The following is a 368-nucleotide window of genomic DNA, read 5'->3' as shown; positions in this document are numbered from 1 at the left end:
AGGATGTTGAATTCATCTGGGTCAATCCTCTTCTCTGAATCTCTCTCTAAATGGGTTTAAGAGTTCTGATGACTCACGCCTCCTCTTATTGGTCCTATTTGTTGCCATGGTTGCACCTCCAGATGTAATAGACTCCTTCTGATCATCAGAAGACAGATATGCTGAATCACTGTAGGCCAAATAGCTGATGTCATCCATTTTGTCAGGGTGACCTTTCAGGCTTTGTTTACTACAGTTTTCACAAAACACAATTCATTATCTGTCTGTGTCTATCTGTGTATCTGCAAGTCTCTCTCTCTCTCTTTAAAGGCTTTAAGTCAAACTTCATTTCAGAAAAAAAGTACTTTTTTGTTACGTCAACTTTTGAT

Source organism: Cynoglossus semilaevis, chromosome 6 (genome assembly GCF_000523025.1).
Source record: "Cynoglossus semilaevis isolate Cse_v1.0 chromosome 6, Cse_v1.0, whole genome shotgun sequence".
Lineage (NCBI taxonomy): Eukaryota > Metazoa > Chordata > Actinopteri > Pleuronectiformes > Cynoglossidae > Cynoglossus > Cynoglossus semilaevis.
Note: the sequence above shows the minus strand (reverse complement) of the source record.